Genomic DNA, 27,592 nt, shown 5'->3' with positions numbered 1-27,592 from the left:
CATTCAAACAGCAGATTGAAGTTTCCATAAAATTTTTAGCCTTGTTTCTTTTTTCACATAAACAAGAGAGACAGAGCCAATCAAAATCCCTTTTCAAACCAGGAGTGAAGAAAGGACCCCCAAGTCTAGGTGCAACGCTGAATCTAATAACAGTGCCCCTGAAAGTAGCCAGACCTCTCAAAGGAGCGAGAAAGGGAAGGCACACCAGCAGTGCAGTCACTGCTGTGCTAAGTGAGAACAGGGGACCATCACTGTCTGGCCCACTGTCACAGTGTTGAGGAGGGAAACACTAAATTGATCTACACACATGAAAATCCTCTCCGGACTCGCATGCAGTTGTCATCTAAGGGATATTAAAGAACAGTATTAGGATATTTTGTTTGTTTGTATTTAATCTCTCACTTCACATAGAGCGAAGGAAAAAAATCTAAGAAGGCCTTGAAATATCATATCAAACAATAACCAACAACTAGACTGCCAACGGAAAATAAGAGTCTACAGATGAGTGTATGTGAAAAGAACGTAGCTACCTTGGGCTTTTGTTTATTTGCCTATTTGTTTGGGATGATATATACAAAGTTTTTACACGGTGTCCAGCATATATTAAGTAATTAATAAATGACAACTTATTATTATCATTTCTATTGTTATGACAAATGTCTAGCAAAGGAATATTTGCAAAGCAAATACTCTTGATAAAAGCATTATAAGCAAGAACACTCGGAGAAGAAGTGACTTCCTTATTGAAGCACTGTCTTCATAGTGTTCTCCTGTTGGAAGAGGAAGATGGGGACAGATAATAAGACTAGAATAATACAATTATGTATATATTATAAGGTAGAATTAAGCTAGAAATAATCTGGCAACTTTTACTATTTAATAATTATAGGCTTTCACCAAAGCCAGATCCCAGATATTAAGTGATATATACATGTAATATGTATATATTAAGTCCAAATATACATATATACACACATAATATATATATTTGATGTTATATGCTCCAAATTTCCATACCATTCAACCCAGAAACTAAAACTAAAAATAATTATTATGTATTCAGCAATTCCATCATGGCCTTAATCTCAGAGAAGAAGAGTCTTACAGACATCCTGAAAGCATTGGTTTGATCCTCCTAAGTCACCAAAGCAACAGGTACTTTTATATTATTCTGACAAAACAATGACTTGCCTAGTACAGAGTAACTGCTCAGTAAGTATTTGTTAAATTAAAGAATGAACTTGGGGGAATAACATAATTGCATTTGCTAATGATCAGTAAACATATTCTTTTTTGAAAGGAATAATTCTGTTTGAACATAAAACTCAGTCAAGAAGAAGTTCCTAATACAGTTGCTTTTTTTTTTTTTTTTAAATCAGTCATCAATTTCATACATATCACTGTATACATGTCAATCCCAATCGCCCAATTCAGCACACCACCATCCCCACCCCACCGCAGTTTTCCCCCCTTGGTGTCCATACGTTTGTTCTCTACATCTGTGTCTCAACTTCTGCCCTGCAACCCGGTTCATCTGTACCATTTTTCTAGGTTCCACATACATGCGTTAATATACAATATTTGTTTTTCTCTTTCTGACTTACTTCACTCTGTATGACAGTCTCTAGATCCATCCACGTCTCAACAAATGACTCAATTTCGTTCCCTTTTATGCCTGAGTAATATTCCATTGTATATATGTACCACTTCTTCTTTATCCATTCGTCTGTCGATGGGCATTTAGGTTGCTTCCATGACCTGGCTATTGTAAGTAGTGCTGCAATGAACATTGGGGTGCATGTGTCTTTTTGAATTACGGTTTTCTCTGGGTATATGCCCAGTAGTGGGATTGCTGGATCATATGGTAGTTCTATTTTTAGTTTTTTAAGGAACCTCCATACTGTTCTCCATAGTGGCTGTATCAATTTACATTCCCACCAACAGTGCAAGAGGGTTCCCTTTTCTCCACACCCTCTCCAGCATTTGTTGTTTGTAGATTTTCTGATGATGCCCATTCTAACTGGTGTGAGGTGATACCTCATTGTAGTTTTGATTTGCATTTCTCTAATAATTAGTGATGTTGAGCATCTTTTCATGTGCTTCGTGGCCATCTGTACATCTTCTTTGGAGAAATGTCTATTTAGGTCTTCTGCCCATTTTTGGATTGGGGTGTTTGTCTCTTTAATATTGAGCTGAATGAGCTGTTTATATATTTTGGAGATTAATCCTTTGTCCGTTGATTCTTTGCAAATATTTTCTCCCATTCTGAGGGTTGTCTTTTCGTCTTCTTTATGGTTTCCTTTGCTGTGCAAAAGCTTTGAAGTTTCATTAGGTCCCATTTGTTTCTTTTTGTTTTTATTTCCATTACTCTAGGAGGTGGATCAAAAAAGATCTTGCTGTGATTTATGTCAAAGAGTGTTCTTCCTATGTTTTCCTCTAAGAGTTTTAGTGTCCAGTCTTACATTTAGGTCTCTAATCCAATTTGAGTTTATTTTTGTGTATGGTGTTAAGGAGTGTTCTAATTTCATTCTTTTACATGTAGCTGTCCAGTTTTCCCAGCACCACTTATTGAAGAGACTGTCTTTTCTCCATTGTACATCTTTGCCTCCTTTGTCATAGATTAGTTGACCATAGGTGCATAGGTTTATCTCTGGGCTTTCTATCTTGTTCCATTGATCTATGTTTCTGTTTTTGTGCCAGAACCATATTGTCTAGATTACTGTAGCTTTGTAGTATAGTCTGAAGTCAGGGAGTCTGATTCCTCCAGCTCCGTTTTTTTCCCTCAAGACTGCTTTGGCTATTCGGGGTCTTTTGTGTCTCCATACAAATTTTAAGATGATTTGTTCTAGTTCCGTAAAAAATGCCATTGGTAATTTGATAGGGATTGCATTGAATCTGTAGATTGCTTTGGGTAGTATAGTCATTTTCACAATGCTGATTCTTCCAATCCAAGAACATGGTATATCTCTCCATCTGTTGGTATCATCTTTAATTTCTTTCATCAGTGTCTTACAGTTTTCTGCATACAGGTCTTTTGTCTCCCTAGGTAGGTTTATTCTTAGGTATTTTATTCTTTTTGTTGCAATGGTAAATGGGAGTGTTTCCGTAATTTCTCTTTCAGATTTTTCATCATTAGTGTATAGGAATGCAAGAGATTTCTGTGCATTAATTTTGTATCCTGCAACTTTTCCAAATACATTAATTAGCTCTAGCAGTTTTCTGGCGGCAGTTTTAGGATTCTCCATGTATAGTAACATGTCATCTGCAAACAGTGAGTTTTACTTCTTCTTTTCCAATTTGTATTCCTTTTATTTCTTTTTCTTCTCTGATTGCCGTGGCCAGGACTTCCAGAACTATGTTGAATAACAGTGGTGAGAGTGGACATCCTTGTCTCATTCCTGATCTTAGAGGAAATGTTTTCAGTTTTTCTCCGTTGAGAATGATGTTTACTGTGGGTTTGTCATATATGGCCTTTATTATGTTGAGGTAGGTTCCCTCTATGCCCACTTTCTGGAGAGTTGTTGTCATAAATGGGTGTTGAATTTTGTCAAAGGCTTTTTCTGCATCTATTGAGATGATCATATGGTTTTTATCTTCAATTTGTTAATATGGTGTATCACATTGATTGATTTGCGTATATTGAAGAATCCTTGCATCCCTGGGATAAATCCCACTTGATCGTGGTGTATGATCCTTTTAATGTGTTGTTGCATTCTGTTTGCTAGTATTTTGTTGAGGATTTTTGCATCTATATTCATCAGTGATATTGGTCTGTAATTTTCTTTTTTTGTAGTATCTTTGTCTGGTTTTGGTATCAGGGTGATGGTGGCCTCATAGAATGAGTTTGGGAGTGTTCCTTCCTCTGCAATTTTTTGGAAGAGTTTGAGAAGGATGGGTGTTAGCTCTTCTCTAAATGTTTGATAGAATTCACCTGTGAAGCCATCTGGTCCTGGACTTTTGTTTGTTGGAAGATTTTTAATCACAGTTTCAATTTCATTACTTGTGACTGGTCTGTTCATATTTTCTGTTTCTTCCTGGTTCCATCTTGGAAGGTTATACCGTGCTAAGAATTTGTCCATTTCTTCCAGGTTGTCCATTTTATTGGCATAGAGTTGCTTGTAGTAGTCTCTTAGGATTCTTTGTATTTCTGCGGTGTCTGTTGTAACTTCTCCTTTTTCATTTCTGATTTTATTGATTTGAGTCCTCTTCTTCTTTTTCTTGATGAGTCTGGCTAATGGTTTATCAATTTTGTTTATCTTCTCAAAGAACCAGCTTTTAGTTTTATTGATCTTTGCTATTGTTTTCTTTGTTTCTATTTCATTTATCTCCGTTCTGATCTTTATGATTTCTTTCCTTCTGCTAACTTTGGGTTTTGTTTGTTCTTCTTTCTCTAGTTTCTTTAGGTGTAAGGTTAGATTGTTTACTTGAGATTTTTCTTGTTTCTTTAGGTAGGCTTGTATAGCTATAAACTTCTCTCTTAGAACTGCTTTTGCTGCATCCCATAGGTTTTGGATCGTCGTGTTTTCATTGTCATTTGTCTCTAGGTATTTTTTGATTTCCTTTGATTTCTTCAGTCATCTCTTGGTTATTTAGTAATGTATTGTTTAGCCTCCATGTGTTTGTGTTTTTTACGTTTTTTTTTCTGTAATTCATTTCTAATCTCATAGCGTTGTGGTCAGAAAAGATGCTTGATATGATTTCCATTTTCTTAAATTTACTGAGGCTTGACTTGTGACCCAAGATGTGATCTATCCTGGAGAAGGTTCCATGCGCACTTGAGAAGAACGTGTAATCTGCTGTTTTTGGATGGAATGTTCTATAAATATCAATTAAATCTATCTGGTCTATTGTGTCACTTAAAGCTTCTGTTTCCTTATTTATTTTCATTTTGGATGATCTGTCCATTGGTGTAAGTGAGGTGTTAAAGTCCCCCACTATTATTGTGTTACTGTTGATTTCCTCTTTTATAGCTGTTAGCAGATGCCTTATGTATTGAGGAGCTCCTATGTTGGGGCATATATATTTATAATTGTTACATCTTCTTCTTGGATTGATCCCTTGATCATTATGTAGTGTCCTTCCTTGTCTCTTGTAACATTCTTTATTTTAAAGTCTATTTTATCTGATATGAGTATTGCTACTCCAGCTTTCTTTTGATTTCCATTTGAATGGAATATCTTTTTCCATCCCCTCACTTTCAGTCTGTATGTGTCCCTAGGTCTGAAGTGGGTCTCTTGTAGACAGCATATATATCGGTCTTGTTTTTGTATCCATTCAGCAAGCCTGTGTCTTTTGGTTGAAGCATTTAATCCATTCACGTTTAAGGTAATTATTGATATGTATGTTCCTATGACCATTTTCTTAAATGTTTTGGGTTTGTTATTGTAGGTGTTTTCCTTCTCTTGTGTTTCTTGCCTAGAGAAGTTCCTTTAGCATTTGTTGTAGAGCTGGTTTGGTGGTGCTGAATTCTCTTAGCTTTTGCTTGTCTGTAAAGCTTTTGATTTCTCCATCAAATCTAAATGAGATCCTTGCCGGGTAGTGTAATATTGGTTGTAGGTTCTTCCCTTCCATCACTTTAAGTATATCATGCCACTCCCTTCTGGCTTGTAGAGTTTCTGCTGAGAAATCAGCTGTTAACCTTATGGGAGTTCCCTTATATGTTGTTTGTCGTTTTTCTCTTGCTGCTTTCAATAATTTTTCTTTGTCTTTAATTTTTGCCAATTTGATTACTATGTGTCTCGGCATGTTTCTCCTTGGGTTTATCCTGTATGGGACTCTCTGCGCTTCCTGGACTTGGGTGGCTATTTTCTTTCCCATGTTAGGGAACTTTTCCACTATAATCTCTTCAAATATTTTCTCGGGTCCTTTCTCTCTCTCTTCTCCTTCTGGGACCCCTATAATGCGAATGTTGTTGCATTTAATGCTGTCCCAGAAGTCTCTTGGGCTGTCTTCATTTCTTTTCATTCTTTTTTCTTTAGTTTGTTCTGCAGCAGTGAATTCCACCATTCTGTCTTCCAGGTCACTTATCTGTTCTTCTGCCTCAGTTATTCTGCTATTGATTCCTTCTAGTGTAGTTTTCATTTCAGTTATTGTATTGGTCATCTCTGTTTGTTTGTTCTTTAATTCTTCTAGGTCTTTGTTAATCATTTCTTGCATCTTCTCGATCTTTGCCTCCATTGTTTTTCCGAGGTCCTGGATCATCTTCACTATCATTATTCTGAATTCTTTTTCTGGCAGGTTGCCTATCTCCACTTCATTTAGTTGTTTTTCTGGGGATTTTTCTTGTTCCTTCATCTGGTATATAGCCCTCTGCCTTTTCATCTTGTCTGTCTTTCTGTAAATGTGGTTTTTGTTCCACAGGCTGCAGGATTGGAGTTTTTCCTGCTTCTGCTGTCTGCCCTCTGGTGGTTGAGGCTATCTAAGAGGCTTGATGGGAGGCTCTGGTGGTGGGTAGAGCTGACTGTTGCTGTGGCGGTCAGAGCTCCTTAAAACTTTAATCCACTTGACTGTTGATGGGTGGGGCTGGGTTCCCTCCCTGTTGGTTTTGCCTGAGGCAACCCAACACTGGAGCCTACCTGGGCTGTTTGGTGAGTCTAATGGCAGACTCTGGGAGGGCTCACGCCAAGGAGTACTTCCCAGAACTTCTGCTGCCAGTGTCCTTGTCCCCACGGTGAAACAGAGCCAGCCCCCGCCTCTGCAGGAGACCTTCCAACACTTGCAGGTAGGTCTGGTTCAGTCTCCCCCAGGGTCACTGCTCCTTCCCCTGGGTCCCGATGCACACACTATTTTGTGTGCGCCCTCCAAGAGTGGGGTCTCTGTTTCCCCCAGTCCTGTCGAAGTCCTGCAATCAATTCCCACTAGGCTTCAAATTCTGATTCTCTATGAATTCCTCCTCCCGTTGCCGGACCCCCAGGTTGGGAAGCCTGACGTGGGGCTCAGAACCTTCACTCCAGTGGGTGGACTTCTGTGGTATAAGTGTTCGCCAGTCTGTGAGTCACCCACCCAGCAGTTATGTTATTTGATTTTACTCTGATTGCGCCCCTCCTACCATCTCATTGTGGCTTCTCCTTTGTCTTTGGATGTGGGGTATCTTTTTTGGTGAGTTCCAGTGTCTTCCTGTCGATGATTGTCCAGCAGCTAGTTGTGATTCTGGTGTTCTCGCAAGAGGGAGTGAGAGCACGTCCTTCTACTCTGCCATCTCGGTTCAAGCCCTAGTACAGTTTCTAAAAGACACTAACCTTGAGGAATCAAGGTACTTAGCCCTGATTTGTCTTGTGACATAAGCAGAAGAATCATAACAGCTTTACAAAACTCTATATGAGAACACCCTGGGCTCATTTCCCTCTCTCACCATATCAAGTCTTAATTCAGCTGTCACTAAGTTCATTTTTTTTGTATTGTGGAAACTTCTACATAAGTCCTTCCAGAAAAGGTGACATGGTTAAATAATTAATCCTTAAAACTACTTCTCAAACAAGACACCACCCTTAAAAACATAACTAGTGAAAAAGATTGCTTTCATTCAGTTCACTATCTGTGTGCTACCCAAGGAAAACACAGACAGATTTTAGTTTTGGGAGAAAATGCTACTTGCTTACAAAGGTGTTTTTCAGACAATAAGGTACATGTTAAAATTTAAAGTTTCATTCCTAATTCTGCCTTTTACCCACTTGGAAAATTCATTTGAAATCTAGGGTGCTGTTTTCTACAAATAAAATAAGGGTAACATTTGCCTATGTCAGTGTGACATATCAAAGCTTAGCAATCCTCAGAACATGACAATGTAAGTATATATAATCTAACTGCAAGAATACATTAGCAAGCAATTGAGAGAAATTTAAAACCTAAGCGGAGATTTTAAGTTTAGGTAAATGAAGAAAATCAAGCTTACTTTTTTCTTCAAAAATGTTTTGAATGGCTTTAATCAGGTCAAATCCATTTCATATAGGTAATCTATCATTTATATTACAGAGTGATAAATATGGCCTGAAAAATAGAAACTTTGAATTTGAAGAGCATATCACTTTTCTGGAACCAGTGCTGCTATGTCTATTGCAAGAGAAAAACAAATATACAGATCTGAAGGCCATTATAAAACAACACACATCCAAAATTATTATCTCTTACTAAAAGTAGGGTTTAAAACTAAATCATAAGAATAAAATTCCTTATAATTGAATATCATCTGTGATATTATATCAGAATCTCCAAAAAAGGAAAAGGGGGGAATATTTAGGAAATATTCTCCAGGTGATGCTGATAACCTTTCCCAACTGAAATAGTCTCATAACCCTGTATAACCACTACACAATATTGATAATAATAATCTCTTCATATTTCATTTGTGTGTCAGGTATTTCCACCTCAGTGTCACGCCATGGTCTTCAAACCTTACTATATGGGTAATAAACTTATTTTCTTCCTTTCTTACCTTTAGCCTCTTGCTTTTCATATAATCTCTATCATAGTTAACATCCTCCTTAAAGACACCTTTCCTCTCAAGACTCTCATGAATTGGCATGGCTTTTCAGTTCTCTCTAAAATTTCTCTCATATATGACTGAGCTTCTTGACTCCATATTTATTAAAACTGCTTCATCATCTCTCAACTAGACTAATTCAAGGGTATCCTAATTGCTGTCCCTGGCCCTACCTGCTTCCACTCTGGCGCACTCTCTCTAGTGCTCCTAGAACTACCTGCATTAGAAAGTATTTATTATGTTACTATGTCTCTCCTCTTAAAAACTTCTTTCAGATCACTATGATCTTTAAGAAGAAGTTTCAAAATTTTTAGCACGTCATACACTGCTGTTCAAAATTTGGCCACACACTACAGCATTAACTTCTACTTCCCCAAACCCTTAGATTTAATAAACCTATTGAATATCTCACTGGTCCACTTACCAATTCTTTAATGTGTATGAGTCATTATATTATATATGCTACTTTCTCTGTATGGAAGAGTATTTTCTGGAATATTCCTACACTTTCTTCAAACCGAACTCAATTTTCATTTCCTCTGGAAAATCTTGCCCAGTTCCTCCAGAGCAGGACAGACACCCTTTCCTTTACAGAGTCTCCACTGAATCAGGGAAATTCTCCATGAAAAAAGCCATAGGATTCTGGAGACAGGAGGTTTAAAACCCAAGAGAGACAGGGAATTCCTAGGAAGATGATGAAAGGAATTTTCTGAAAGACAACTATGTAGCAAGCCAGGAGAACAACCAACAATCTAGAAAGCAAGAAGAAAGACATTGCCAGGAGGCAAAGGAAAAAGCATGGTACTGATAAATTTCCAGGTGTTTTGACCTACTGAGGAGAATTTTAGGGGTTTTTGGAGAGTTTACAGGAGAGCTAGTGATAAATATCTAGAAATATTCCCCCCAAAATGAGGTTGCTGTCGCTTCCAAGATAAGTTGAAATCTGTATAAGAAGGGGAATGTAATCAATTTCTATCTGAGCTCTGAACAATAATTACTAATCATATTAATATAATCCCTCAATATTGAATAAACCAAAATTTGTGATAGAATTACATTGGGGGGAATTTTGTATGAGTTAAATCCTCATCTTCCATAAGGGGATTAGATAATAATTAAGTCTGAAAAATCAAGAAATAGAGGTACAAACATACTCTTTAGATACGTGAAGGTGAAGGCCACAAGAAATTGCAAAAGTGTTGAAATTGCTTTCTGTGAGGATCAACAAGAAGCCTCTGTTCCACAACTACTGTGGCATCATTCACGTCATGTTCTGTGTGAATAGTGCCCAAGGCCTGGAAGAGAAAAAAGCAGCGACTGGACTCCCAGTGGTCAAATCCAACTGGAGGTAGTATGACAAAAGTGGGGTGCACAGATTCAGATATTAGAGGTACCATAAAGCAAAATGAGTAAATAAGATTAGAAGAAAAAAAAGATAGAAACAGCTACTTTTAAAATTTTGTTTGTATGAGTAGCCAGAAAGTAGGGTGAAAATAACCCAATAAAAGCTTTCAAACAAAGAACAGAATATATAAACTAGGTTTACCATAAAATCAATAAAAAATGTTTATAATATACAGAGGACAGAGTTAATGTGTCGAAATAAGTTATTCCTATCTAATGTTCACTTTATTTAGTCATTTTATACAACGAGATTAGAACTTTAAAGTCAGAAATCTATTTTGTTTTAACAAAATACTGTATAATTTAAGGTAATTTTCGTAGCATTAAAGTAGAATTTTTAAAAACCTACTACAGTATTATCTCACTCTGAAAGTGAATTTATACACATGAATATTTTAAAATTACATGTATAAATATATATATAGCTATATTTCATAACTATGAGCAACTCTTTAATAAATAATAAAATACCTAAATTTTAATAAATAATAGTAAATAAATAACAAAATAAGCTGGTTTTCTTCAGATGTTTTCATTTTTTCCATATTAAACTCAAGAGAATCAGTGGATAAAGTGTTATAACTACAACATGGGTTCATCCAAGTTGGTGCAAAAGTCATTAGACACAGTATGAAGCAGAAATAGTGCATTAGAAAATGATGTTAGTCTTTTCAACACATTTTTAGAGCACACTATGTATTAGGGTCTATTCTAGGTACTGGGATACAAGACTGAGCAAAAGAGGCAAAAATATCTGCCTTCTTGAAGCTTATATTCTAGTCAAAAAATAGAAATAACAGTAGTAATAGGGAAAAAATATCTAATTCACTATAGCAACAAAAACTATGAGGTACCTAACAACAGACCAAACAAAAAGTTTGTGAGAACATCATGGAGAAAATTATGAAATACTATTGAAAAATGTAACTCAGATAAATGGAGGAATATACTATGCTCATGGATTGAAACAGTATCATAAAGATGCCAATTGCTCTGTAAATAAATATAAGTTTAATACAATTTCAATAAAAATACAATAATTCTTTGGGAAAAAAATTTTTAATTTATGTGGAAGATTTGAAATGGCCAAAAATAAATCTATTTTTTAAGAACAAGACGGGAGGTTGACCTCCAGAAATCAAAGCTTTATGGTCACAAAGACATAAAGTGCTGCATTGGTCAGGGATAGAATAATAAACCAATGATATAGAATAAAAAGCCCAGAAATAAACTCATACATAGTTATTATATGCATACTCATACATACTTAAATATGACTGAGGTTGTATACATACAATGGAATACTACTCAGCCATACAAAAGAATGAAATAATGCCATTTGCAGCAACATGGATAGACCTATAGACTATCAAGCTAAGTGAAGTAAGTCAGACAAAGATGAATACCATATGATATCACTTATATGTGGAATCTAAAATATACAAATGAACTTATTTACAAAACAAAAATAGACCCACAAACATAGAAAACAAACTTACGGTTACCAAAGGGGAAAGTGGGGGAGGGATAAATTAGGAGTTTGGGATTAGCAGATACAAACTAATATATATAAAATAGATAAACAACAAGGTCCTTCTGTATAGCACAGGGTACTGTATTCAATATCTTGTAATAACTTACAATGAAAAAGAATTTACATATATTCTTTTTCATATGTATAATTATATATATGAAATATATGTGATATTTATATGTATAACTGATTCACTTTGCTGTATACCAAAAATTAACACAACATTGTAAATCAACTACACTTCAATAAAAAAAAAAAAAGCAATGACAGAAAGGATTCACTACTCAATAAATGCATCTGGGGAAACAGACTTACTATATGGGAAAAAAATCTATAATTTTTTTACCCTTATAGAAAGGATTTCTTACACAAGATACTAAATAAGCACAAACAACCAAAGGGAAATGCTTGATACTTCTAAATTCATTAGAATTATGAACTCTAATTCATAAACTGATGTTATGAAAAGGTTAAAACAAAAAACAAGCCCACCTGCTGAGAGAGAAACCATTTAAAATGCACAAAACATTTACATAATTAGCAGGCAGGATACTTAAAGTACTCCCACAAATCAACATAATAAACAATCCTATGGGAAAATGAGCAAATAATGTAGACAGACAATTCACAGAAGAAACATGCAATACTTTTTCTTTTGTCCAATAAACAAAAGAAAACATGATCATAGTCACTAGTAGTCAGAGGAACACAAAAGAAGATAACTCATCAGATTGGCAACAACAACAACAACAAAATTTAAATATCTCTCAACACCAAATGCTGGTGAGGATGTAAAGCATCAGGAACATCCACAGTCTGCTGGTAATATAAATTGTTAAAAACTACTTTGGAGAGAAATTTGGTATCGACTAGTAAAGTTAAAAATGCTCATCACCTACAACTCATGAATTTTAATTATAGGTTTACAAACTAGGAAAACTGTCACAGAAGATACAAGGAAACATGTATGAGAATAATCATTTTAGCATTGTTCACTCAAATTGTTTATACAAACTTAGTTCACTTAAAAAGTTTAAATCTACATAACCCAATCCAACAATTGAATGAAATTCACTAAGATAAAATTTTCAAACTTTTGAAATATGCATGCCATCCCCTTTAAGGTACAGTAAGAGACTTTTGTTATAAAATATGCAAGGTAAAAAGTGAATTATATGTACTTCAAGTTAGGATTAGTGAATTTTTAAATTGCAGCTGGTACTTCTGTCTGTGTTTGACTCATCTAATAATAATACATTTTTACAAAATTTTTATGCCATTAAGTTGTTTATGGAAAAAAAACTGAGTAGATGCTGAATTTTCCAGCTAATTTTTAAAAAAGAAATCTTAATTATATAAAAATAAATTTATTTCTCTTATTTTTGAGTTCACTGGAGACAGAGCCTTTGTTTTAATTATTTTTATTGTTAGTAACTTAGGTGAATTTCAGATAAAAAATAAATATTGATATTGAGAATAAATCCTATATCTTTGTAACAGTCACAATATGTATTCCCAGAAAAAGAAAGCTGTTTAAGCTTAGCAATTAAAAAATTAAACTTTTTGTAACTTAGAGTAATATGTGACTATAGAAAAATATACCACAGAGCAGAAAAATGTGTCACATACTGATAATAATACACATAATGATAATGTATGGGAAAAGATTTAAGATATAGTATCTAATCTCCTTTTTTAGAGCTAGATTGAGAAAGGAATTGACTTTCCATCAGATTAACATAATGCTTTTCCTTCAGAGTTTATTCTACTAAATTATTTTTTGCTCCCAAGTAAGTATCCACTTATTCAAAGGAAGCAAGCAAGAGAGTTAATATTATAAGTTTCAGGGCACTCAAATAACGTTTTCATACACTTTCCAAGTTAAAATATTAGGTAGAATATTTTTTTGCTCACAAAATTAAATTTGAAAATTCATAAATTATTCAAAAGCAAAACTATAAATTAGCTACTTTCAGCAATTTAATTTGATTCAACTGTCAAATTACATGGGGGAAAAAATACTATTCTAATATTTTAAAAGCCAAAATTCCAAAAAGTTCCCTAAAATGTGGTTCCAAGAACGTGATATAAGCTTCTAACACCAATAACAATAATATGTTCAGGAAAAAATTAACAGGAATAAACAGTAAAGAAGTACAACATAGTTCTGATAATTAAATCTTAATTTAAAATAAAGTTCTCAAAATAAAATTTATCAGAACTTTAATCACTGTAGCCACCAAGTGGAAAAAACTTAGCATTGCATCATAAACACTCAATTATTTACTTCACTACTCAATTACTATAGACATGACTAAATGATGTATAACCCCAGAAAACTAAATAAATACTATATCCCATGTAATCAATAATCCACCTAAGATTTAGCAGCTACATAAATGAATAGTATGGTATTACAAAATAAATACATCTTAAATCAATTGAATAAATATAAAATCAATGTAAATATTAGCACAGGTAAATGTCAGGCCTTCCCTCATAATACTCAGTACCAATATTCATAAATGTTAAACAGTTAAAAATTGAACTACAAAGTATGAGGTGACAAATTCTGTGGAGAATAAGTATCCATAAATTAAGGAGAATGGTTGGCAACAGGCTTACATGCATGCTACTTAATAAGGTGAACCTTTGCTCACTCCTGCTGTATCTATGCCAGCTGGGCCTATGGAGGACCTTGTTGCCAAGGGTGTAAGAATCTGTCTATACCACCACAGTAAGCCATGCAGCAGTTCTATGGCCAAAAAAGAATGATTATAAAACAGTGACTGTACTCAATATTTAATAGCACATTTCTCAACACTTACATGTATTAATTAATTAATCTTCATAATAATGAGTAAGTTATTGTAGTGGACTGAATAATGGCACCCAGATATCAGGACCTAATCCATGGGACCTGTAAATGTTTTAAGGAAAAAGGGTCTTTGCAGATGTGATTAGATTAAGGGTCCCAGAGAGGGAGATGATCTTGGATTATCTGGGTGGGCCCACATGCAGTCACAAGTGTCCTTATAAGAGAGGCAGAGGGAGATTTGACACACAGAGAAGAAAAGGCAATGTGAAGACAGAGGCAGAGATTGGCCACAAGCCAAAACATGCCAGCAGCCACTAGAAGCTAGAAGAGGCAAGGAATGGATTCTTTTCAAGAGCCTCTAGAGCCTTGATTTCAAACCCGTGTTACTGATTTCAGACTTCTGGTTTCCAGAATTGTGAGAGAATAAATTCCTGTTGTTTTAAGGCACCAAGTTTGTGGTAATATATGATAGCAGCCCCAGGAAACTAATATAGTTACTATCTCTTTTCTTTTTACAGATGAGCAAACCAGATTGAGGCTTATGTGAAACCTGTCCTACTTCTGGACTTTTTGGTGACATGAACCATTAAGCATTCTTCATTGTTTAAGTTTTCTGTTACTTGCAATATAAGAGATCTAGCTGATAGAAACAATATTTTATAATCTTCTCTGATTATATTACATATGTGAGCCTTGGATGCCAAGATAATTTAGTTTAGATTATAAGTAATTTGCAAGCAATTTTTATATTTTTCACTTTATTTTTTATAAGGAGCATATATTATTATATTTGAAATGAGGAAAATACTTCAATTTAAAAAGCCAGATTTCTACCTAAGTGCACACAAAAGCTATATATGAACATTTATAGTAACTTTATTCAAAACACCAAAACGTGGAAACAATTCAAATGTTTATCACCTGGTAAATGTATAAGCAAAGTGGTGTGTCCACATAATTGAATGCTACTAAGTACTGAGAAAAAACAAAACTAGTGATACAACAGCATGAATGAATCTCAAATGCATTATGCTAAGTGAAAAAAGTGAAACTCAGTAAGCTCAAAAGGTCCCATATGATTCTATTTATATGAAATCTGGAAAACACAAAATTATAGGGGAAAAAAAATAGATCAGTGATTACCAGGGTCTCATCATATGGGGAGGGATTAGCTTCAAAAAAAAAAAGGGCCATGAGAGAATATTTTGATGTGATGGAACTGTTTTATTTCTTGATTATGGTGGTTGTTTTACAATTGTATGCATTTATCAAAACTCATAAAACAGTGATTTAAAGGGTGAATTTTACAGTATGTATATTATACCTCAAAAAACCTGACCCCCAAATTTTTTTTTTTTTTAATTTTTATTTATTTATTTATTTATTTATTTACTTATGGCTGTGTTGGGTCTTCGTTTCTGTGCGAGGGCTTTCTCCAGTTGCAGAGAGCGGGGGCCACTCTTCATCGCGGTGCGCAGGCCTCTCACTATCGCGGCCTCTTTTGTTGTGGAGCACAGGCTCCAGACGCGCAGGCTCAGTAGTTGTAGCTCACGGGCCTAGTTGCTCCGCGGCATGTGGGATCTTCCCAGACCAGGGCTCGAACCCGTGTGCCCTGCATTGGCAGGCAGATTCTCAACCACTGCGCCACCAGGGAAGCCCCCAAAATTTTAAAAATTAATAACAAAAATAAAACCTGACCCAATGTCTTCTGTTTAATAAAAATAAAACTGAAATACATTAAAAAAAATAAAAAGCCAGATTTCTAATAGTTTTGCATCAGAGATATATCAGGGTCACGAGATCAGTTGCTAATAGACTTCAAGGATGGTTTCATAAATAAGTGAAGCTAGAAATATAAGAAAACAGAATCAGTCTCTCTGCCAAGTGAGCAAGGTAGATTGGTGATGGTGAGGACCATGGACAAAAGAAGAGTATAAACTCCATCTAAAGAGAGCAATAGCTACAGTTTCATCCATCTGTGCACACAATTAACTCCAAAATGTTAAGACAATATGTAGGCCAAACAAAGTATATCTGTGAGTAGGATCTGGCCAATAGGCCCTGAATTCATGACCTCTCTTGATAAACTCTCTTCAGGAATAACTGGAGGTAGTGAGTTTTTATGGAAAACCCAAGGGGGGGCAGGAATCATGAAAATTAGAATTAGGAATCTTGGGTTCTGGTACCATATATGTTATTGGGCAAATCTCAAAACACAGTAAGCCCTAGAGCTCGCTCCTAACTTTAAGAAAAATGTGAATATTCTTATAAGATTCAATGAGAGCAAGAGTAAGGAGTCTACAAAGGACACCAACAAGTTACAGGTGAATGAATGTCCGAGTCCTTGGAGTAGAAGATTACAAACCTCCTCACAAATGATAAGTTCCAGAAAGACAGCCTGGGACGTGTCACCTTTGACCAGCACACTTCGTTAAGTACTCATAAAAGGTACAAACTTGATATTTCTCCAATGAGTGGACAAAAAGCATGGATAAAATTTTCTCTAAGATAAGTATCTCTAAAATGAGTAAAAGAGATCAATTGTTCTTGATATGGCCATTTATGGATAGGCAATTAGGAATGGATTCAAAATAAAGAAGGCTTAGATTTCGAGTTTTGATGACATTATGATGGATTTATCAAGAAAATGGAACATGCTGAAAAACTCAACACTATGTTAGTGAAAGTATTTTGATAACATTTGGAAGATAATCTGGAAGCTCATTCAAATGCTGGTTTTGGGTGGCCCCATGATTCTAAAAATAAGTATGCAAATACTCAGACACAATATGTGAAAAACAAATAGCCATGGCTGCTATGTGTGAGATACATCAAAGGGTGGTATGAATATATCAATACAATTCATTGGACTTAGATGTGCATACTTAAGCAAGGGCTATGCCTTGTAGAAAAACATTACATATGGAAACAAATTGGCTTGCCACTTTTTACACCTTTGGGAACAGCCCTCCTTTTTAATTATAAAATATATTTGTGTGAAATATATCTCAGAAGTATGATTATTTCCTTTGTTGTTCCCACCACCACCTTCCCATCCCTCAAATTCACATTTTTTTTCTTTGTGAGGCAATGGTTATTAGTTCAGGAACAAGGCTTGATGACATGACTTAAAATAATTGTTTCAACTAAGAAATATGCAAGAGACAAACTACAGTGGATACTGTGACAGTCCATGCAGATCCCACTTCAGGATCAGGCCCAGCTAATAATGTCCCCTGCTGACACTCACAGCCCTTGGACACAGGGAACTGTCTCACTCAAGTTCAAGCCCTCTCCCATAAGGAGCCCGGCAGTGAGGGCCATGACATTAACGTATAAAGGTCAAGCCCCTTGCATCAGTTTGCAAAAAATCTGAAGGGCCAATGCGGTTCAAGGACACTCCAGCTCCAGCCCCCATTGGATCCTATCAGGCCTCAGTTGCAACCACATTGCAAATAAGCTTCCCTTGCCCATGCCTGCCTTCCTCACTTCCAATAGCACTCCTCAGTAAATCTTGCACATGCAACTCTCCACCTCAGATCCAATTTTCAGGCAGTCCACTCTAAGACAAAAGCTCTCCAGAATAAGCATCCCGTTCTTAAGAAATTACATTATGAATAAAATACTTGAAAAAGAAATGTGCTTGATATATATCAACAAACTCCTTAGTGAATGCTATTCTAATTTTTCCAAAAGATATCTGTGGTTCTTCAGTGATAAAATAATAGTATACCAGCACCTAGACATAAGCGTACCTAACCAAAAATTCTAAATCTGGGTTTGGGATAATTTTTGAATAGTTTCAGGAAACTCTCTAAGATATTCATATATGTGAAACTGTCAATTTTTTTTTTTTTTAAGACAGGGTCTTTTTTTTTTTTTTTAGTTTATTTATTTTTGGCTGCGCTGGGTCTTTGTTGCTGCGTGCAGGCTTCCTCTAGTTGCGGCGAGCGAGGGCTACTCTTCGTTGCAGTGTGTGGGCTTCTCATTGTGGTGGCTTCTCTTGTTGCGGAGCACAGGCTCTAGGCGCGCGGGCTTCAGTAGTTGCGGCACACGGGCTAAATAGTTGTGGCTTGCAGGCTCCAGAGCGCAGGCTCAGTCGCTGTGGTGCACGGGTTTAGTTGCTCCGTGGCATGTGGGATCTTCCTGGATCAGGGTTCGAACACATGTCCCCTGCATTGGCAGGCGGATTCTTAACCACTGCGCCACCAGGGAAGACCAAAACTCAATTTTGAGTTTTAATAATTGTGTATTTTGGAAATTTTTTAAAAAGTATTAAATACCTAGTATGGCTCTTTGATATAAACATAATTATTTAAAATTTTATTCAAATTAAACTGTTCTTAATTGTATCATGTTTAAAAAATGAAAAATATTATTCAATGAAAATACCACCCTAAATCTAATATGATTAGATATCATTTATTGAATATCTTATGTATTAGACATTTACTCTACTAGCCCACTTTATAACAATATTTATGCCTACATCTATATGTCTATATTTATATGCATATTTGTGTGTTCAACAAACTTAAGGAAGATTTTTTTCTCTCTTTCACAGATGAGAAAACTGAGATTCTTTTACAAATGGAAAAATGAGATACTAAATAACTTTCCCAAGGTCATATAACCCCTAGATATCAGAGCTTGGATTTAAAGCCAGGTTTTTGTAGCTCCTAAAACTATACTTTTTATAATAACATACCTCATCTCCAAAATTAAGCATTTCAAAAATATATCCACCGATCACACAGAGGGAGTATGATTGTGTGAAAAATCCAGGGAAGTAATAACGGGAGTCAGGGGCTTTAATCATTAGACCAAACTCTATTACTAAACAAACTGTTATGACCTAGATGAATGCAATACTCTCTAAATTTCCATCTACTATATTAACATATCAGTAAGTATTAATAGATATCAGTTGCTGAGTGCATGCTATGGATCAGACACTCTGCTAAATATTATACACACATCTCATTTAATCCTCACAAAAACTCCATGAAATAGGCATCCAGGAGATGAGAAACTGAGGTTCAGAGATCACAAGAGAATTGTCCAAACTTATCTACTGTATTAGTCTGCTCAGGCTGCCATGACGAAATACCATTGACTGAGTAGCTTAAACAACAGAAATTTATTTCTCACAGTTCTGGAAGCTGTTAAGTCCCTGATGAATGTTCTGCGGGGTCAATTTATGGTGAGAGCTCAGTGTGTACCTGTGGAGAGAAATGTTTCTTAACCTAACTGTCAATAGATAACTGAGAAAAAACAAGGATATAATATTTGATAAGTTGGTATTATGCTTTAGATAAAATGAGGCTTTTCTTCTAAAACCTACCTAGTAATATCAACATATGTATTTAGACAACAACAGTAAATCAACTGATTAGCCACTTTTCCTACCAATACCTTAAAAATACTTCAGCTAAAAGATTTAAAAGATACAAAAACTCATATCCCAATTAAGTAGCATGCCATTTGTTTCAGCTGTTCAAAATATTTGTCTCTTTCACTTTCTCCATCCACAAACTAGTTCAGGGCCCTCTTGATTTTAGATCAGTGACTTTTAATTTGCCTGTGGCACAAAGAATATGGCTGCTAATACCTCCTTAACATCTCTCTGTTACTCCCACTGAGCACTGATAAACCAATCAAGATACCATTTTCTTTTAGCTATCCTCCCACCATCTAGAGTGCCTTTTCCTCTTCTTCCTCTGAACTAACTTTTAAAATATATACTCTTAAGTCTGTCCCAACTTTGTTCCTAACGACTTTAGTGTAGGTTTCTCACTCAGAATGATCAATCATCATTGACTACCTACTTCTTCTAAGGGCACTTAAACTTTTAAGGGCATTAAACTTTCCCTTACTTTAAAATTACCAAGCAAATAAAAATTTAGGTTTAAAAAAATTAAAGTGATTTCTTATTTCACCATGCATTCATTTCTGTTAAGTCAAGCTTTAATCAAAAAGTCAAACTATTTTAAGGGGCAAGTCTCAAAATTTAGATTAGGAGATTATATAAAACCACTATCTCATCAATTTTACAATGACATTTTTTTCACATTTTAACAACTCAAAACTGGGATGAGTCTTTCAACCTAAGGTATGTCATAGTTTATCTGGCAATGCTTTTTCTGACGTGGAAGTACATAAATTAATAGTGAGACTTAAAATCAAAAGCATTTTACATTTGATCAAATATAATAGCTTTAAGCATCTTTACATTTCCCTATTCTTTTTACAATAATAGCTTATGTCAAAAATAAAACCCTTGCATCACAATCTCAGCAGGATGGTTTAACAGAATTAAGCAGCCTCGGAGAAGAGTTTATCATTAAAATCTACTGATGTTTATTTATCTAACATAGTGTTTATCAATTTCTGACACATTATTTTTAATTCCTACTTTCAGAAAACTGTAATTCTAAGTTAACTTTCTGACATTGTCCATTAGGAATTTATATTAAGACACAAATACATAAATTATGAAGAAATATTAGACTTTGAGATATATGTATACACACACATAATTTTCACCTGAAAATTAATAATAAAATATATATACACATATATACACACATATGGTTATCTTAGAAAAATCTTGAGCTTTAAATATAGATTTTTAGATTATTTTTTGAAGGCTCATAACTCATGTATTTTTAATCTAGTAGAAACTCTTATGAAACATAATGCATGCCAAATTCTAATTATGCTAAATAAAGAAGTACCTAACAGTTTCTTTGCAGTTTACTCTGTAGGTCCTGGTATATTTCAACACTTTATTACTTCAGATCAGGAAACAGGAATTTCAAAAGTTGGGTTTTTCTAGCCAAGTAAGAATTTATTTTTGTAAAATAGGTGGGGAGATTCCATTAAGGGCATAACATGAACTTCAGAGGTTAAGCTAGTAAGCACAAAACAACATTTTCCAAGCAATTCAATTAGAAAGATAATAAATTTCAATGTAATCATGAAAGCCTTTGTTTTCCTTTAGATAAACTCAGCTTTTAAGTTCCTTTCTGCAGGTTTTCAAAAACAACAACAATACATTGATGATAAATCTATGTTCAGTAAAAATTATATATTTGATATGGCTTAAATTAAGTGACTGTCTCTGGTTAAAAATTAAATAGCAAGAATTTAACATGTTTTAGAAATCAAAGTTTAAGAGACCTTGAACTTCCCTGGTGGCACAGTGGTTAAGAATCCACCCGCCAGTGCAGGGGACACAGGTTCAATCCCTGGTCCAGGAAGATCAACGGGCCGTGGAGCAACTAAGCCTGCGCACCACAACTACTGAGCCTGTGCTCTAGAGCACGCAAACCACAACTACTGAAGCCCGTGTGCCTAGAGCCCGCACTCTGCAACAAGAGAAGCCACCACTATGAGAAGCCCGCGCACCATGACAAAGAGTAGCCCCTGCTCGCCGCAACTAGAGAAAGCCTGCACACAGCAATAAAAACCCAATGCAGCTGCAAATAAATAAATAAATAAATTTATATTTTTAAAAAATGTTAAGAGACCTTACTAAATAATTTCTCTGACTGTCAAGAATGTTGCAACAAGATTGGTTCAAGATGGCGGAGTAGAAGGATGTGCTCTCACTCCCTCTTGTGAGAGCACCGGAATCACAACTAACTGCTGAACAATCACTGACAGGAAGACACTGGAACTCACCAAAAAAGATACCCCACATTCAAAGACAGAGAAGAAGCCACAATGAGATGGTAGGAGGGGCACAATCACAATAAAATCAGACCCCATAACTGCTGGGTGGGTGACTCAAAAACTGGAGAACACTTATACCACAGATGTCCACCCAGTGGAGTGAAGGTTCTGAGCCCGACATCAGGCTTCCGAACTTGGGGGTCCGGCAATGGAAGGATGAATTCCTAGAGAATCAGACTTTGAAGGCTAGTGGGATTTGATTGCAGGACATCAACAGCACTGGGGGAAACAGAGACTCCACTTTTGAAGGGCACATACAAAGTAGTATGTGCATCGGGACCCAGGGGAAGGAGCAGGGACCTCATAGGAGACTGAACCAGACCTACCTGCTAGTGTTGGAGGGTCTCCTACAGAGGCGGGGCGGGGGGGAGGGCTGTGTCTCACCATGAGGACAAGGACACTGGCAGCAGAAGTTCTGGGAAGTGCTCCTTGGTGTGAGCTCTCCCAGAGTCCACCATCAGCCCCACCCAAGAGCCCAGTTAGACTCCAGTGTTGGGTCACCTCAGGCCAAACAACCAGCAGGGAGGGAACGCAGCCCCACCCATCAGCAGACAAGGGGATTTAAGTTTTACTGTGCTCTGCCCACCAGAGCAACACCCAGCTCTACCCACCACGAGCCCCTCCCATAAGGAAACCTGCACAAACCACTTAGATAGCGTCATCCACCAGTGGGCAGACAGCATAAGCAAGAAGAACTACAATCCTGCAGCGTGTGGAACAAAACCACATTCACAGAAAGACAGACAAGATGAAAAGGCAGAGGGCTATGTACCAGATGAAGGAACAAGATAAAACTGCAGAAAAACAATTAATGAAGTGGAGATAGGCAACCTTCCAGAAAAAGAATTCAGAATAATGATAGTGAATATGATCCAGGACCTCAGAAAAAGAATGGAGGCAAAGATCGAGAAGATGAAAGAAATGTTTAACAAAGTCCTAGAAGAATTAAAGAACAAACAAACAGAGATGAACAATATAACAACTGAAATGAAAAATACACTACAAGGAATCAATAGCAGAATAACTGAGGCAGAAGAACAGAAAAGTGACCTGAAAGACAGAATGGTGGAATTCACTGCTCTGGAACAGAATAAAGAAAAAAGAATGAAAAGAAATGAAGACAGCCTAAGAGACATCTGGGACAACATTAAATGCAACAACATTTGCATTATAGGGGTCCCAGAAGGAGAAGAGAGAGAGAAAGGACCCGAGAAAATATGTGAAGAGATTAGAGTCGAAAACTTCCCTAACATGGGAAAGGAAATAGCCACCCAAGTCCAGGAAGAACAAAGAGTCCCATACAATATAATCCCAAGGAGAAACACACCGAGACACACAGTAATCAAATTGGCAAAAATTAAAGACAAAGAAAAATTACTGAAAGCAGCAGGGAAAAAAGGACAAGTAATATACAGGGAACTCCCACAAACTTAACAGCTTATTTCCCAGCAGAAACTCTACAAGCCAGAAGGGAGTGGCATGACATATTTAAAGTGATGAAAGGGAAGAACCTACAACCAAGATTACTCTACCCAACAAGGATCTCATTCAGATTCGATGGAGAAATCAAAAGCTTTACAGACAAACAAAAGCTAATAGAATTCAGCACCACAAAACCAGCTCTACAACAAAGGTTAAAGGAACTTCTCTAAGTGGGAAACACAAGAGAAGAAAAGGACCTACAAAAACAAACCCAAAACAATTAAGAAAATGGTAATAGGAACATACATATCGATTATTACCTTAAACGTGAATGGATTAAATGCTCCAACCAAAAGACACAGGCTCGCTGAATGGATACAAAAATACGACCCATATATATGCTGTCTACAAGAGACCCACTTCAGACCTAGGGACACATACAGACTGAAAGTGAGAGGATGGAAAAAGATATTCCATGCAAATGGAAATCAAAAGAAAGCTGGAGTAGCAATTCTCATATCAGACAAAATAGACTTTAAAATAAATACTATTACAAGAGACAAAGAAGGACACTACATAATGATCAAGGGATAAATCCAAGAAGAAGATATAACAATTGTAAATATTTATGCACCCAACATAGGAGCACCTCAATACATAAGGAAAATGCTAACAGCCATAAAAGGGGAAATCGACAGTAACTCAATCATAGTAGGGGAATTTAACACCCCACATTCAGCAATGGACAGATCATCCAAAATGAAAATAAATAAGGAAGCATAAGATTTAAATGATACATTTAACAAGATGGACTTAATTGATATTTAAAGGACATTCCATCCAAAAACAACAGAATACACTTTCTTCTCAAGGGTTCATGGAACATTCTCCAGGATAGATCATATCTTGAGTCACAAATCAAGCCTTGGTAAACATAAGACTCTTGAAACCGTATCAAGTATCTTTTCCGACCACAACGCTATGAGACTAGATATCAATTACAGGATAAAAAAATGTAAAAATACAAACACATGGAGGCTAAACAATACGCTACTAAATAACCAAGAGATCACTGAAGAAACCAAAGAGGAAATCAAAAAATATGAAGAAACAAATGACAATGAAAACACAACGGCCCAAAACCTACAGGATGCAGCAAAAGCAGTTCTAAGAGGAAGTTTATAGCAATACAATTCTACCTCAAGAAACGAGAAACAGCTCAAATAAACAACTTAACCTTACACCTAGAGCAATTAAAGAAAGAACAAAAAAAACCCAAAGTTAGCAGAAGGAAAGAAATCATAATGATCAGATCAGAAATAAATGAAAAAGAAATGAAGGAAACAATAGCAAAGATCAATAAAACTAAAAGCTGGTTCTTCAGTATGGTGGTTTCTTAAAAAACTAAAAATAGAACTGCCATACGACCCAGCAATCCCACTACTGGGCATATACCCTGAGAAAACCATAATTCAAAAAAAGTCATGTACCAAAATGTTCATTGCAGCTCTATTTACAATAGCCAGGACATGGAAGCAACCTACGTGTCCATCATCAGATGAATGGATAAAGAAGATGTGGCACATATATACAATGGAATATTACTCAGCCATAAAAAGAAACGAAATTGAGTTATTTGTAATGAGTTGGATGGAGTTAGAGTCTGTCATACAGAGTTAAGTAAGTCAGAAAGAGAAAAACAAACACAGTATGCTAACACATATATATGGAATCTAAGGAAAAAAAAAAAAAAAAAGTCATGAAGAACCTAGTGGCAAGACGGGAAAAAAGACACAGACCTACTAGAGAATGGACTTGAGGATATGGGGAGGGGGAAGGGTAAGCTGGGACAAAGTTAAAGAGTGGCATGGACATATATACACTACCAAACGTAAAATAGGTAGCTGGTGGGAGGCAACCGCATAGCACAGGGAGATCAGCTCGGTGCTTTGTGACCACCTGGAGGGGTGGGATGGGTAGGGTGGGAGGGAGGGAGATGCAAGAGGGAAGAGATATGGGAACATATGTATATGTATAACTGATTCACTTTGTTATAAAGCAGAAACTAACACACCATTGTAAAGCAATTATACTCCAATAAAGATGTTAAAAAAAATAAAAAAATAAAAAAAAATTTTAAAAGCTGGTTCTTTGAGAAGACAAACAAAACTCATAAACCATTAGCCAGACTCATCAAGAAAAAAAGGGAGAAGACTCAACTCAACAGAATTAGAAATGAAAAAGGAGAACAAATGACACTGAAGAAATACAAAGGATCATTAGAGACTACTACAAGCAACTAAATGCCAATAAAATGGACAACCTGGAAGAAATGGGCAAATTCGTAGAAAGGTATAACATTCCAAGACTGAATGAGGAATAAACAGAAAATATGAAGAGACCAATCACAAGTAATGAAATTGAAACTGTGATTAAAGATCTTCCAAGAAAGAAAAGTCCAGGACCAGATGACTTCACAGGTGAAGTCTATCAAACATTTAGAGAAGAGCTAACACCCATCCTTCTCAAACTCTTCCAAAAAATTGCAGAGAAAGGAACACTCCCAAACTCATTCTATGAGGCCACAATCATCCTGATACCAAAACCAGACAAAGATACTACAAGTAAAGAAAATTACAGACCAATATCACTGATGAATACAGACGCAAAAATCCTCAACAAAATACTAGCAAACAGAATCCAGCAACACATTAAAAGGATCATACGCCATGATCAAGTGGATTTATCCCAGGGATACAAGGATTCTTCAGTATACTCAAATCAATCACTGTGATACACCATATTAACAAATTGAAGAAGAAAAACCATATGATCATCTCAATAGATGCAGAAAAAGCTTTTGACAAAATTCAACACCCATTTATGATAAAAACTCTCCAGAAAGTGGGCACAGAGGGAACCTACCTCAACATAATAAAGGCCATATATGACAAACCCACAGCAAACATCATTCTCAATGGTGAAAAACTGAAACCATTTCCTCTAAGATCAGGAAGAAGACAAGGATGTCCACTCTCACCACTATTATTCAACATAGTTTTGGAAGCCCTAGCCACGGCAATCAGAGAAGAAAAAGAAATAAAAGGAATACAAATTGGAAAAGAAGAAGTAAAACTGTCACTGTTTGCAGGTGACATGATACTATACATAGAGAAACCTAAAGATGCCACCGTAAAACTACTAGAGCTAATCAATGAATCTGGTAAAGTTGCAGGATACAAAATTAATGCACAGAAATCTCTTGCATTCCTATACACTAATGATGAAAAATCTGAAAGAGAAATTAAGGAAGCACTCCCATTTACCATTGCTATAGAAAGAATAAAATACCTAGGAATAAACCTACCTAGGGAGACAAAAGACCTATATGCAGAAAACTATACGACACTAACGAAAGAAATTGAAGATGATACAAACAGATGGAGAGATATACCATGTTCTTGGATTGGAAGAATCAATACTGTGAAAATGACTATACTACCCAAAGCAATCTACAGATTCTAATGCAATCCCTATCAAATCACCAATGGCATTTTTTTACAGAACTAGAACAAAAAATCTTAAAATTTGTATGGAGACACAAAAGACCCCGAATAGCCAAAGCAGTCTTGAGGGGAAAAAACGGAGCTGGAGGAATCAGACTAACTGACTTCAGACTATACTACAAAGCTACAGTAATCAAGACAATATGGTACTGGCACAAAAACAGAAATAGACATCAATGGAACAGGATAGAAAACCCAGAGATAAACCTATGCACCTATGGTCAACTAATCTATGACAAAGGAGGCAAGGATATACAATGGAGAAAAGACAGTCTCTTCAATAAGTGGTGCTGGGAAAACTGGACAGCTACATGTAAAAGAATGAAATTAGAATGCTCCCTGACACCATACACAAAAATAAACTCAAAATGTATTAGAGACCTAAATGTAAGACTGGACACTATAAAACTCTTAGAGGAAAACATAGGAAGAACACTCTTTGACATAAATCACAGCAAGATCTTTTTTGATCCATCTCCTAGAATAATGGAAATAAAAACAAAAATAAACAAATGGGACCTAATGAAACTTAAAAGCTGTTGCACAGCAAAGGAAACCATAAACAAGATGAAAAGACAACCCTTAGAATGGGAGAAAATATTTGCATACAAACCAACGGACAAAGGATTAAG

General features: G+C 35.9%; 1 long non-coding RNA gene across 2 annotated transcripts in view; it reads right to left on the bottom strand.

Moving 5' to 3' along the window:
* LOC309622542 overlaps positions 1–27,592 on the bottom strand; it is a 608,620-nt gene that overhangs the window by 515,892 nt on the left and 65,136 nt on the right. The gene's annotated exons all lie outside the window — the stretch shown is intronic.

This window comes from Balaenoptera borealis (assembly GCF_965194805.1).
Source record: "Balaenoptera borealis genome assembly, chromosome: 2".
In the NCBI taxonomy this organism is placed as follows: domain Eukaryota; kingdom Metazoa; phylum Chordata; class Mammalia; order Artiodactyla; family Balaenopteridae; genus Balaenoptera; species Balaenoptera borealis.
This window is presented reverse-complemented; position numbering and strand designations above follow the sequence as displayed.